General features: G+C 29.6%; 1 protein-coding gene across 3 annotated transcripts in view; it reads right to left on the reverse strand.

Moving 5' to 3' along the window:
- The window catches only part of LOC142329822 (angiotensin-converting enzyme-like), a 507,200-nt gene extending 494,506 nt beyond the window's left edge, over positions 1 to 12,694 (reverse strand). For 2 of the 3 annotated variants that reach the window (XM_075374677.1, XM_075374675.1), the window contains exon 1: positions 4,109 to 4,467. The gene's annotated coding sequence lies outside the window, so the exon portion shown is untranslated. Of the gene's footprint in view, positions 1 to 4,108; positions 4,468 to 12,675 lie in introns of those variants that run through there. The other variant, XM_075374676.1, reaches the window with a different exon arrangement.
- Positions 12,695 to 13,965: the final 1,271 nt, after the last annotated feature.

A 13,965-nucleotide genomic window follows, 5' to 3' on the forward strand; every position in this document is an offset into this window, starting at 1 on the left:
ACCGGAAGCGGCTCGCGCAGGTGCAACGCACCGCAGCCTTGCAAGTCGCTTCCACGTATCGGACGGTTTCCGAGCCTGCAGTACTGGTGGTCGCCGGCGTCATACCCATTGTTATGTTGGCAAGAGAGTGCCTTGCCAACAAGAGAGTGCCTTGGCAAGAGAGTGCATTGTTATGTTGGGTGACCTGCAGGAGGCGACGGGCAGGCGAACACCGAGAGACCATTGCCAACGAGGAACGCACTCGCACGTCCTCGCATGACAAGAGACCGGGACCACGAGACCAGAGGACAATGGACTGCAAGGCTTATCCCTCTGTTCAGACCGTGGACGGAGCGGCAGCATGGATAGGTGGAGAGTACTCCACCTATCCCGTTAAAAACTGGGTCATGTAGTAGCATGACCCAGTTTTTAACGGGTCTCGGGTACTTTCACGCTTACCTCCATTTCATAGGGAAACCGCCGCTCCCGACTGCCTCTACTGCCCAAGAGTACGGGACGACGCTGATTACACCTTTTTCAAATGTGCTCGTTGGGCGGCAGATCGAGGGACACCCAACCTCCACCTCTTATAAGTGATCCGCCTCTTATAAGAGGCGGATCTCGGAGCACTGAGCCCCGAAAACGTGGTTGCGATGATGCTCCGTAATCTGAGCAGCTGGTAGAGTGTAGCCCAATTCGTCGGCAACATTCTCAGTACCAAGAAAGATGACTTGGATAGTCCTGAAAATTAGGTAAGAGGACTCGACCGGAAATAATGTCTTAAACGGTTTCGGGTTGAGTCCTGGTAGAAAGGCGGGTGGTTTTAGTCGGTAGTTTGCTGATAGTAACTGGGTAATACCATCAGCGGGAGCCAGACACTCCGTGCGTAAATGTATTTCCACCTCCCTCAGTAAAAAAAAAAAAAAAAAAAAAAATTATTTAATGGGTATATCGGTACTTAAAATTCAGTTTAACAAATTATTTTATTTGTGAAAAAGATTTTTTTTTGCTTCTTATAGTAGAATCAACAATTAAATTTATTAGTGACTTATCAGTGTAATGTAACTATACCGGTAAATTTGTAGTCTTGAACAAACTCCGGTCGACCATTCCTGAGATGTGTGGTTAATTGAAACCCAACCACCAAAGAACACCGGTATCCACGATCTAGTATTCAAATCCGAATAAAATTAACTACCTTTATTAGGATTTGAATCTGAGAACTTCGACTTCGAAATCAGATGATTTACAAGTTTAGTACTAGACCAACCCGATGGTTTGAAAAAAAAATAATAAAAGTTATTGGTTGTTGAAATATTCAAGGATTATTTTTAAAATTTGCCCTATTCAGTTTATATGCGATGGTTCTTCGATAAAAAACCATCTATTATCGGACTACATTGATGAGTACCCCTACAAAACGCATATTAAAACCCTGTTTAACAATTAGATTTTTATTTTTTTTATTTTTAGGATACCACTTGAACGTATATTTGCGAATTATCGAGTTTACCTTTATAATATGCTGACTTGATAAACTAATTTTAATAAGATAACGACTAATTTTTACTAGTATTTTTAACAGTATTTTTTTTTTTTTTTAAATTACGGTTTGTATAATTTTTGAAAATAAATAAATAAATATTGCAATTACAGAGTTTTATACAATTTTTTATTATTAATTATTAATTTAAATCTGTTTTTATTTATGAATTTAAAATTTGTATTTAATAAATTATTTTATTGTAAATAAAAAACAAAGTAATTAATTTCATTATAAATAATTATATTACTAAAATACTAATTCTCAGAACAAAAAAAAATAGAAAAAATTGAAGTTAACGAATTATATTTAGTTGCTGTCATTGTTTAAACAAATTTTAAAACATTCCCAAATATTAATCTCTGTGTAAATTAAGTAATTATCAACACAAAAAAAACTTAAGAAGTAGATTAATTAAAAGATCAACTAAGGTATAAACGAAAAATTTTGTCTACTTATGATGATTGTTTAATAATAATCGAAATGCGCAACCAATTTTAAATATTAGTTTTTTATAAACAGTTTTCGGGTGTTTCAATTTTTTCGATTCTTTTTTCAATAATCATTTTAATATGTAATATGGTAGTCAAACATATAAATATTTCTTTTATGGTTTTTATTTTACTTCCTTATACGAAGTAAAAGGATCGCGAAAAATTCCGGTTTTCAGATTTCCATGGAAATACCCATTTTGACTAGTTTCGGCATGACGTCTGAACGTATCAAAAAAAAGTCCCAAAATAAAAAAAATTGGATTTTGGACTTTTTCTTAACTTCAGTAATAAGCCTTCATTGACAACTTTTCAACGATATATCTAATAAATGATACTTATTTTCATTGGTTCCAGAGTTATAGCCAAATAAAATTTTAATTAATGAAATATTTGGATCTTGTAAGGGGAAGGCACATCGGTTCTAATCAGACTTCATCTCCTTTTTATTTAACTTTTTTTTTAAATTTAAATATATTGATTTATTAATACTTATTAACCTATAATTGTAAAAAATAATGTACAATAAATAATAATTCAATAGTAACAATAAAAAAAGAATATCAGAAGTTATTAATGAAATAAAATTTTGTGTACTTTTCATTTTAAAAAATGTATATATTTAATTTAATAGGCGTAAAAGGAAATCATAGACTTCCTACATCTGATTTTTTAATTTTATTTTCTTCTAACGTTCCCCTAATATTAAAGATGATGATTGGTTTACAAACGAAATGCATTTGTTTTAGTAGTTTTATTTGTTTAACGGTTGGTGATTATTTCCTCTGCTAGATATTTAAACTGTAATGAATAAAAATGAATATCTTTTATTCGTAATTTTATTTGATATGAATAAAATAAACGCCCTACTTGCGTTATAAATACTCATACGCGCGCTCGAACACACACACACACATATATATATATATATATATATATTATGAATTTGATTATCGCCTTCAATGTTGGAGAATAACATATATAATTTGTATATTTAACATTAATTAGACACGGTTAGAGGGCGAAGCGGGCGTAGGTTATGTTTAGCTTAAATTTAAACTTTCCTTTTTTTACGAGGTTTTCTCGTAATCTATTTACTTAAGAGGTTGGTATTGGGTGATTTTTTTTTTAATTTCTAGTAATCGTTTTGACCCCCATCAGAGTTTTGTGTTTGTCGTCATATACCGGCGAAAGTCCGAATAAGTAAATACTTCGGTCTTTCACCGACATGTTTGGTATGTGTCGACATTCAGCGGAGAATATCGACATTTGCCAAATGCTGATCTTTCACGGTAACATAATGTATATTAGATAATATACATTTCAACATAAATCTAGTTTGACAAATTATTGCTTACGGTAACTTAAAAACAAAAGATTTTTAGAAATAATAACGTCGAACTAATCCTAAAATTTGAATTAGTATAAATAATAACTGTATTTTTAAAATAATAATTTAATATTACCTATGATTCGACTAAAAATAAGTATGGATTATTATGAATTTTTTTCAAAAATTATTCCTCAATTTTACAGAGTAACCAATGTAAAAAATAAAATTGTGGAATATTATAAAATTTTACGATATTTCTCCACTTTTATTAAAATTAATAAAATTTTTTAAAGTTTTTTCTGAAATCAAAGTACTTTATTTTTTAATCTATTAAAATTTATTTAAATTTATTCATGTTATCAAGAAGAATCCAAGCAAACGAAATGCCTAATTTTATAAGTAAATCAGAAGTTACTTATGTAAATCAAGAAATATTTTTTTTTTTTAAATTTCATGTGTAATAAATTGTAATTTTTTAAATTAATTTATTTTTAGTTCCTTAAAGAAAAGTATTTAAAATTATCTTTATTATGCACATAATAATTTAAACAACAATTATATATATATATAATTGTTTAAATTATTAAAGTTTTAAAATTAATTTAAAAAATAAAGATAATTTTATTAACGGCAGAAATGTTTTTTTTTTTTGTATATTTATTTTTAGATCCTGATGATGATAACATAAATTTAAAAAAATATAATTCTGTAGGAATATTTTAATTTTTTTAATTTAAATAAAATAAATAAACAAATACTAACCTTTTAATATGTAGTTTGTTTTGTTTCTTAGTGTTAAAATCACTCGTTAGATTTTAAAAAGTCAGAATATAATTTTTCTTTAATTAAATAATTTACAAAATAAAATGTGTGCCAAAATAATAACGAAATTTTTTTACGTTGAACAATTTGCTTCTATTTCACTAATAGTGTTTTATAATACAAATATTTTTAAAAATTAAAAGGAAAACGCTTACTATTCCTACTTCATATTTCTATATAAGTACACCATTCGGAAGTTTGTAACAAAAAATTACTATCGTCTTAGTGGTAAAACGGTTAAACGTTGACTACTTGACTGATAATGTATGTTAAACACCGCGCGACTACTACAATAACAAAGAAAACACATGACCTACTCCTAGTATCAGCAGGAATATTCAACTCCCCTCCTTTTGACGAAGAACATACAGGTACTTTTTGACGTCGCATTCTTATGTCCTTCAAAGTCGTAACAATTCTTATTTTAATAATTTTACGTAATACGTTAAAGATTCTTTTTTCACAGTATTAGTTACCCTGCTATTTTATTTTAAAAGGTGAAAATCTCCGCAATTAATTATGATAACAGTTTTGTCTTTTGTCTCTTAATTACAGAATTAAGAAAACAGGAAATAGTTTTTTTTTAATTCTACTGATCTTAATTTAAAAAATTTATCATTTGAAAAATAAAATTTATCTCTATTTTATTTATTTTACAAAATTTATAAATAAAAATACCGTCTTGTAATAAAATTATATTTTGGTATTTCTGGATTTGAAGATGCAAAATAGGATTAAGTAAAGATAAAAATGTTTGAGGTTTGAAATTTACTGGAAGATTACGGTTACAATTTTTGATATCTGTATGTTTTGTACATAGGTGATATAAGCAGCCGACTACGATACTAACAGGTAATTAAATATTTGTTAATGAATCTGCTATAACTATCACATACAGAGTGGGTCAAAAGTAATGTTTCAACGTTTTTACTTCCTTGTACGAAGTAAAGAAAGTATTGTGATCACGAAAAATTTCGGTTTTTAGATTTCAACGAAAATATCCATTTTGACTAGTTTCGGCGTGACGTCTGTACGTACGTATGTGCGTACATACGCACATACAAACGTACATATGCGAGATACATTCGCATAACTAAAAAACGATTAGCCGTAGGAAATTGAAATTTTGGATTTAGGACATACATTTAGTGCACACCTAGTTGTGCACTTCCCATTTTGATTGCACTCGACTAACCAAAAGTGTCTAAAAAAGCCCAAAACTTATTACTTATTTTCATTCGTTCCAGAGTTATAGCCAAATAAAATTTTAATTAATGAAATATTTGGATCCTATAAGGGAAAGGCACATCGGTTCGAATCAGACTTCATCTTCTTTTTTTTTTAATTTTCTTTTTTTTAATTTAAATATATTGATTTATTATTAACTTCTGATTGTAAAAAAATTAACGATAAATAATAATTCAATAATAATAATAAATGAAAAAATATCGGAAGTTATTAATGAAATAAAATTTTAGGTACTTTTCATTTTAAAAGAAATGTGTATCTGTAATCTAACAGGTGTACAAGGAAGTCATGTGGTGTCCACATCAGATTTCTTTTTTAAAACATTACAAATTAACTCAAAATTATTATTTTTTTTTTTATCTTTAAATTAAATTTCAGTTAAAAAATGATTTATTAAATTGAAAATAATATCTATTAAATGTTAACTACTAAAGCGTTCACAAATCTGGGCTCTTTTAAACACATTTTGCATACTTAAAACCAATGTTTCTTCCGGTATTGCCGCTATTTTAGCTCGAATGTTGTTTTTTAGCTGATTTAGGTAGCAAGTTATACGGAAAAAGTTGAAATAGAGAAAATCCCCATACAGGGAATCAGAAAAGAAGATGATATGATGATAGCTGTAAAAGAAATACCTAGTAAAGATTTGACAACGTCAAATCTTTACTAGGCGTGGGGTTCACGCTTCCGCGGTTTCGGTCAGTTAGTTGGGAATCATGTTAGGTTGGATGTGAAAATGTCCGTTTGAGGCCTACGTGAAGGCGAAATGTTATTTGTATTTTACTGATGCAAATGCCTGCCGAGGCATTTACATCGGTGGCATCCCGACCGAGGCCTGGCTGATGACTGTGAGCTGTAAAAGAGAGTGATGGAAGAAAAACATCAATGGAGTCTCTGAATGCACAGAGGTCTCTAAAAGAGAGAGCGAGCTCTTTAGCCGCCCCAAACAATTTAGCAGGAAGTGCATCAAGCTTAGACTTTGATGCAATGCTCGCCACGCCATCTACATTGCTATCATCTGAAGGAAGACATCCTCCGTGATTTACGGCGGAGGATAGGAATATTCCATCTGCAAAGCCTCAGACACCCTGAAAACAGAGGTGGAGGTCGTTAGGAGGATGGAGAAAAGAAAGAAAAAAAGGATAGCCTAACGGTAAACTTAGGCGATAGATGATGATACGAGCCAAGTATGGTCTAAGTCCCTTGTGTTTTCGATTGAAAATAGATCGAGTAACGATGTGGGTTATTTTGTCGATTCCATTACTTCCGTTTAATACGAGTCATGTTGTTTTTATCCTGCAACGAGTTCTACAGGATGAATTCAGTAAGATACGAAATCATTAAGGATACTTTCGAAATTTCAATGACTTTCGAAATCATTGATTAAGGATACTTTTTAAAAATAAGTTGTGATACATTTTGTTCATCGCATGTCTTTCATTGAAAGCCTCAACATAGATATGTTTAGGCATAGAGCTGTGTGTAGAAAAAAATGTCTTATATTGAAATAAAAAAGAAACTTAATCAAATTAAACTTTAAAGAAACATAACAGTCTTTACAGGCTTGTAGAATGCAATGAGAATAACCAGTAAAGCCAGGTGTAAATAATTCTAGGTAATTCAAAATAGGTTGAGAGGTACTCTAAAGTAGGACACTTCTGTGAACAAATATTTAATAATATTACAAACATTTTTAAAGATTTTTTTAAAAATTTGGTTTCTACTTTAGTCATACATTAATCAAATTATTATCATGCATTGTATGACTTTAATTAGCAGATTAATTTGGATTTAAAACCCTGCATAGCAAACCCCGCATTGCAAAATCTGCAAAACGTTTTGCAGATTTTTCAATTTTTTACATCCGCACTCTTAATTTCCACCCTTAATTTACCCCCGTACGGGAAGATGTTTGCAACAGTAATGATGGAATATTGTATTGTCACCCGCCCTTAGTAATTGTGCAAAATTTCATCAATAGGCAATTTCAGGAAGTATATTAAATTAAGGATGCAAGATTAGAAAACAAACACGAAAAAAAATTAAAAAAACATTTTGAATTAAAATAAAGCAAGTAAAAACTAGTAAAATGAAACACAAAGAGAGCGTATTCATTAATGCTACAAAAATTATGTCAACCAGTATAATCAAAGTAACAAACTAATACAATGGAATAATCTAATTAATACAAGAATATGACTTTGGTCCAAACTAAAAAAAAATAAAAAAAGAGCATTTAGTCCATATTTATGGGAGTTTGAGTAAGACAAAATGTCATCAAAAATTATCTTAGATAACAATGGAGCATTAAATTATGTGAAAAAATGTATCTCTACCCTTCGAATAAAATTTTGAGATATGGGAATATTCTTTTCCCACACAAGGTGCGTATTTCCTTGCCTAGACTGATTATAATTACCACCGGGTTCGTCTAGTGGTGAACGGGTCTTCGCAAATCAACTGATTTTGAATTCGAGAGTTCCAACGTTCAAATCCTAGTAAAGGCAGTTACTTTTATACGGATTTGAGTACTCGATCGTGGATATCGGTGTTCTTTGGTGGTTGGGTTTCAATTATCCACACATCTCAGAAATGGTCTACCTGAGACTGTACAAAACTACACCTCACTTACATTCATATATATCATCCGAATTCATCCTCTGAAGTAATACCTGGAGTAGCAGAATTCTTCCAAAACATTTTAATGCTGTACAATTGCATTTTTTTTTCATGAAACATCAAGATCAGAAAAACCTCGATATCCAAACTTTAACTAGATTACCATACTTTCCCTTAAAAATATACAAAATTACTATAACATATTATGCCTTACATATTATGGAATAAATACAAATCCGCAAAAGTAAAACGAAAAATAAATATCCACTAAATTAAAATAATGACAACAATTTTATTACAGAGCACATATAACTGGAGTTTTATTTGTTAAACATTGTAAATCCATAAAAATATTTCACAATGAGAAAAAACTTCGTATAAAACATTACCGTACCTTTTATACAGCCACGTAAATTATAATTTGATTTTTCAGAAGTTATTATCGTATTTTTATAATAAAGAAGTGGTTGTTGGGCAACAGTCTCTGAGAAGGTCAGAAATGTTAGGTTAAAAGACTAAAGAATGAGTATAAGAAACGGCCTGGGAACTAGTCACAAGGTTGTGTTTTGTCTTCACTTTGAATTCATGGGAATATTAATAAATGAACTTGGCTAGTAATGAAATGAAAGCTTCCTAGATATATACGCGTAAATAAATAACAATTTTAATAGAAAAAGTAAAAAAGTTTTATTCTTTTATGTACACACCTAACAATCTACGTTTATCTAAACATACATTAAATTGTTGATCAATCTGTCATGTATTCCACAAAAAGGGAATCTAATGACGTCGGATAATTAAATAAAATACTAGACTACACGTTTAATTTATTATTTTGATTTAGATTACACATAATTAAAGGAAAAATATATGCAACTCTTTACTATAGTTACTTCGCAATATTATAATTCAAGATGAAATGCCGACCTCCGGCATTTCACTGACCTCCTGGCGTGAGTGGTAGCGTCTCGGCCTTTCATCCGGAGATCCCGGGTTCGAATCTCGATCAGGCACGGCATTTTCACAGGCTACAAATCATTCATCTCATCATCTGAAGCAATACCTAACGGTGATCGCGGTGGTTAAAAAAAAATTTCAAGAAGAAATATTTCAGCCTGATGTTGGCTATGTAACATAATTATTTTCAATACACCGGTCTCCGTAGTGATAGCGTCTCTATCTTTTATCTGTAAGCTCCAGGTTCAACTCCCGGTCAGGTACGGCATTTTTCTCACGCTATAAAATTCATATAAGCACATCACAAGCTGTTATCGTCAGCCTGTTGTTATAAAAAAAAAAAAGTAATTAAAGTTATATATTTTATTCCCATTAGCTATAATATTAATAATAGTAAAATTAACGGAACATCTTATTCTACACCTTCACGCAACCTTGAAAAACTTTTTTTTACGCCATAATTGTTGAAAAATGATTTTTTTAAAATTATTATTTGATTATACTGCGAAAAAAGGAATCGCTCCCATCCCGGGTAAAAATTTTAAATAATGTATTTTCGAAATTTTTTCAAATTTTGTTTCAAAAATGAAACAAATCATCAAATTTGTTTCTAAAATGTATCCTTTAAATATCTGATTTGGACACCATATGACTTCCTTGTACCCCTATTAAATTGCATACACACATTTTTTTAAAATGAAAAGTACATAAAATTTTACTTTAGTAATTTTTTTTTTGTTATGTTATTATTGAATTATTTATTGCAAAACATTTTTACAATCAGAGGTCTAAATTTTATTTCAAAATTCGATTTATAAATATAATTACACGTTTTCTATTATTTAATTATTTATTCTTTAAAAATAAATTTATCAACGACTGCGATATACAAGAAAAAAAGGTAAAAAAATCGTGGAATATCATTTAAATTACAGGTTCCTCTAAAAATATTTAAAAACCACCAGATCTCTTAAATTTCAATCAACAAAATATACTACCTAATTAATAATAATAATTAATAAATAGTTAATAATTATTAATAAATCAATATATTTGCTTTAAAAAAAAGTTAAAAAAAGAAGGATATGAAGTCGAATTCGAACCGATGTGCATCCTCTTGTAAGATCCAAATACTTCATTAATTAAAGTTTTATTTGGCTATAACTCTGGAACCAATGAAAATAAATACCACTTATGATACATCATTGGAAAGTTCTCAATGAAAATCTATTACTGCAGTTAAGAAAATTTTCAAAATCCAAAAAATTTGGATTTTGGGCTTACATACGCACAGACGTCACGCCGAAATTAGTCAAAATGAATTCAGGTATGGTCAAAATGGATATTTTCGTTGAAATGTGAAAACCAACATTTTTCGCGATCACAATACTTCTTTTACTTCGTAAAAGGAAGTCAAAATAAATGACTAAGCTATGAATACATCTTAATTTTTTTAAAGTATACGTTCAAGATGATGGGTTTAACAATTAATACCTAAAATATTAATAAAAACAAAAAAACAATAAGAAAACAGAAAAAGTTAGTATTATAACTGTACATTAAATAAATCTAATTGTATGTAGAAACAGCTATATTTTATTTAATCTGTTAATTTAAACCTCATTAATGCCCCAATCAAAACTTACAGATCATTGAACCTGAACATATAAAAACATTCACAGTTTTAAAGCCAAAACAATTAAAATATTTAAATAATTTTCGCAAAATTAATTGCAATTTAAAAATCATTTCTCGACCAACCTGGAAAAAAATTATATATATATACTCACGCAGTGAAATGAAATATTAATTTGGATGAAAAAGTTATTTTTCTTCACAATTAAAGGTCACTAAACGATAAATAACCCCACCTCAATGAAAAAAAATTTTTTTTCCGTATAATCATATGGATAAACCGTCTGAAACACACACACACACACACACCCATGAGCATATATATATATGTTACATATATATATATATATATATATGCGCGGGCGTGTGTGTGTGTGTATGTGTGTGTGTGTGAGCGCGTGCAACACACTCAGCAGTAATAACTAAGGTACAGCCGCGAATGTAGAATAAATTGTTTCAGACAAAAATTGTTCAAAATTTTATACCAATTAATTATTTAAAATGATTTTTTTTTAACGTGAATTCTAAGTCAGCGAATCAAGAGAAAAATTATTTTCCAATACAATGAGACGTTTGCCCGGTTTCAAATGTCAGTTATTTGTTTTAAATAATAATATCTAAAAACATTTTGTCCAATTTTAACTGTATTGTTTAAGTATACTTTCAATGCATAATTTTATTTCAGTTGGTAAGAAAGCCCACTAGTAAATATTTTGTTATAAAATAAATTGAAAAAAAAAAAGAAATAAACAACTTCAACAAAAAGCCGCAGCACTAAAAATAAAAAATAATACTTTTCAATTCTTTGTTAAATATCCGCTTTTAGAAGTCGGCGCCATATTAAAAAAGAAAGCAGTATTTAGTAATCCTTTACTTGTTGCCGACAACTATGAATCGAAATATGTAGAGTCAAAAAAAAAGTTTTATTTGTGTTTTAGTCGATCTAATTAATTTTATGTTTCTTAGTTGTATTTTTTGTTTCAATATCAACAGACCTACAAAAAAGTTATTCTAGAGGATCTTTTTAACATTATTGATATTTTCAAGTATTCTTCACAAGGTAAAACGTGTTCTGAAAATGAAACTTTAAACTATTATAAATTTCAATCTTTGTTAATGAAAGAGATTAAAGAATAACTAAGATTAATGGAGCTGAAACTTTCAATAACAAAGTATTTTACCGGCCTTTAGAAGCAGGATACCTTAAAAATACAACTTTAAAAAAATATAATTTTTTTTTTAATTTGTATTTTTCTTTCCTACACTGAAGCCAAGCTCTTACGAACTACGGGCCGTAGAGATTTTTGTTATTTGTCTATTGCTGGCTTTGTACTAGTAATAATCCTTTCCCTTCAGTTACGGACTCACAGTCCATCATTTGGTTGACATAATACAAACCGTTTTCTCATGTCAAACCGTGCCTGAACGTATAAAAGAAACCGGGCTTAACACAACAAAAATACACCTACAATTTGACTTAACATAAACAGAACTATAATTAAAATCTGAAAACATTTGCTGTTGTTTCATAACGTTCGATTAATAATTACGCTGAATTTATAACACTTTCTGTAAAAGTCAAATATTAAATGATGTAATCTTACAGACTACATAATATAAGAGAAGTCGTGTGAAAAGATTTTTAAAAATTTGTTGGAAGTATGACTAACGTAACACGTGTAATGAATAGGTTACATTAAATTGTATTTAAAGTTAACTCGCAGAATAAAATTTAAAATTCGTAGTATTTGTAAAGAGTACAATAAATAATAAAATAATAATTCTGTGTAGATTCTTACACCATAATAAATAACTTCATCACCGGTTTATAATTTTGAAAATAGGTTTAACCAGTTAACATCTTATACACAAACAAAAAGTTAACTAAATATCGTAAAACAATTCGATAAAGTTAGATTTTAGTAAAATATTCTTATATTCTACATTATTAAGAACTTCTAATACAACATAAATAGTATTAAAAACATAGAGCTGTAACTTACAGTAATGAACACAATTATCCAAATTAAATAGGGTTATGTTATTACCTTTTTACAGCAGAGTAATTCTAACTGGAATAACGGTAGTACCAACATGGCCTGGATATAAATTATAAAAAAAAACTAACAAACAATAGGCTTCTTCTTTGACATAACCAGTAGCTTTCTTATGATAGATATACTAGCGATTTACTGCAGCGTACGCATCAAAACAAATCCAGAGTAGTCAGTGCTATCTACATACTGTTAAAGAATCATTTCTCGTTTCGTTGGTAATTCAGTTAAACGCATTTTTTTTTTATTTCGTGGTTTTTTTCATAATACTTACATCTTATTTTCAACAGTTTCTTTTATCGTTTATTTAATTTTTTTATTAAATCTGTAATTTCAAATTGTAATATATTATTATACTTTCCCTTGTTTTTATAAACCCTTCTCTTTCTGATACGCAAGTGCACTAATGTTGTTTTTTACTTTTACACATACACGCGCGCGCACTCGTGCACACACACACACAAATTCTCTTTTTTTAGATTTTTAAAAAATATTTAATTCAGATTAATTTTTTTATAATCTGGTTGTAACAAAGATACCCACTCCTTGACAGAGTCGTAGCGTCTCAGTATTTCATTAGGAAAGACCAGGCATCAAACTTCGGTCATTTGTAGCACTTTTCATAAGCTACAAAGTTACAGTTCTGTATTCTAACTCATAAGCTTCGTGTTTCTATGTGGAATTAATCATCAACCAAAAAAGGAGTGTTAATGTTTGAATTTTTTGTAGTTCCTGATACTTTGGTTTTCAAGTTGTGGGTGTTATTAAAAGTGTTAAATGGGGGTCAAATGGGAGTTTTTAATTAACAATTTTAGTTTTTGGTAATTTTATACTCTATAATTTAATAATAAAACCAAATGTCATTCGGTCAAGGAAGTCAGATGGACCCAACATTTCTTAACGAGAATTTTGATTTTTTTTTCATTATACTTTCATAATATTTCATAACTTTTAAGGTGAAATCATAGAGTATTTAATTCGTGCAGGTGTGGTGGTACTGTCAGCACCGGTTAGCACTAACTAAACTACTAATGTAATTTCACAATTTACATAGAACAAATTTCGCTTGTACGGTTGGCAAACTGGTATAGCCGCGAGACTTAACGCACCAGGTGATCGAATTCGAGACTCAGCCAGACAGAGTTACTTTTTTACACTTTAAATATTATTCATTTATTTTATTCTACCGCTCACCTTTGAGGTCACAATATAGCAGTAGTTGAGCACTTTTTGAGGTGTGGGTGAGATTTTGCAAAGATTTGTTTTTGCAAATATTGTTATTTT

Source organism: Lycorma delicatula, chromosome 9 (genome assembly GCF_047948215.1).
Source record: "Lycorma delicatula isolate Av1 chromosome 9, ASM4794821v1, whole genome shotgun sequence".
NCBI lineage: Eukaryota > Metazoa > Arthropoda > Insecta > Hemiptera > Fulgoridae > Lycorma > Lycorma delicatula.